The sequence below is a fragment of the Oratosquilla oratoria genome, chromosome 3 (assembly GCF_046742065.1).
Source record: "Oratosquilla oratoria isolate Oo_2021 chromosome 3, ASM4674206v1, whole genome shotgun sequence".
NCBI lineage: Eukaryota > Metazoa > Arthropoda > Malacostraca > Stomatopoda > Squillidae > Oratosquilla > Oratosquilla oratoria.
Window position 1 is genome coordinate 43158577 of NC_134779.1, and position 1521 is coordinate 43160097.

A 1521-nucleotide genomic window follows, 5' to 3' on the forward strand; every position below is an offset into this window, starting at 1 on the left:
TTATGTAAACGTCGTTCTATTAAATTTAAAACACCTTGTCCTCTTGATCCACCGCAGTTGCTATTATTATAATTTTAACTTAAGTATGTCAGTTATAATAAATCAGTGTTCAACATTATTCAGCTTGTTTTTATCGTCCTACAGTATAGAGCCATTGCGATCGAGATATACTATAGTATAGTATATCTCGATCGCAATGGCTCTATACTGTAACTATACGCTAAAGTGTAAATACACAACACTAAGTTGTATTCACTGATCATTTGAAGACAACAGCTGCATAGCATTCCACGTAACACAATTTTCGCTTGTACGCTTTCACTCTTAATTGGTGTTTCAATGTTTAAAGCTTCCAGAGACCACCAATTTGTGGGAAATACTTTGAAAATACAAATACGTGACTAATCGAGTATTGTCTACCACTGATGGCATACTGACAGCGAGAGAGTGAGCGAAAGGCTTGATCGGGACAAGCCAACGGTCATCAGTAACTTTTGGCGCGTATTTTGAACCGTGGTTTTAAATCCTTCTCCCTCCCCCCGACAACAGCGACAAAATTTTTACGTTCTTCTACTTTTATCGTCACGATTGTATGCTTTAACGATAAAAAAAAACATACATAAATGGTAGGATTACAACCGTATGCGAATTTAGATGAAATTCCCATAGGTTAAAGAATATATTCGAACCTACAGGTCCTGACAGCTGGTCAGTACTTGATGAGAATTTCCAGTCATTGCTGATAGTAATGGAAAGGTGAGATTGATTTTGAACGTACACAGGGGGGGGGGGTTTGGATATTGACAGATTAGCATTTTCAGTAATTGCCATAACGATCGAGTAAATAATGTAATTAACACTTACAACACTGGCTGGTATTTTAACTTCTATTTTGAGGATTTTATTAATTCACGTGGGACCTCCTTAGTAACGAAAGGGTAGACTCTACCCGGTAGAGGGTAAGTGTTTAATCAGCCCCCGGTTCCAGAACATGTATGACCCGACGATCTGTCAGCAGATGTATCACTGATGGCCCGATACGATAGGTGACAGTCAGCTGACAGTCAGCCACGTCCTTCCGAAGACACCTGATCCGATGGGCAGTGCCGACAGACTGTCAGCGTGGAACGTCAAGTGGGGACCCGGCTGACAGCTGGGCTATTGTCTTGGGCTGATAAGACGTTTGGGGTTGTAATTGGCTGTCATATCCGACCCGATTTCGGAAGGTCCCCTGCGAGCTCAGGTCGATCCTCGTGTCCTCATCAATTATGAAGACCAGAGTCTCAATTAGATCTTTAGTAACATATACGTATATGCACGCATACACACATCTATACATATGCACATACATGTACATACATACATACATACATACATACATACATACATACATACATACATACATACATACATACACACATATATACATACATACATACATACAAACATACATACATACATACATACATACATACATACATACATACATACATACATACACATACATGCATATAAGCATAC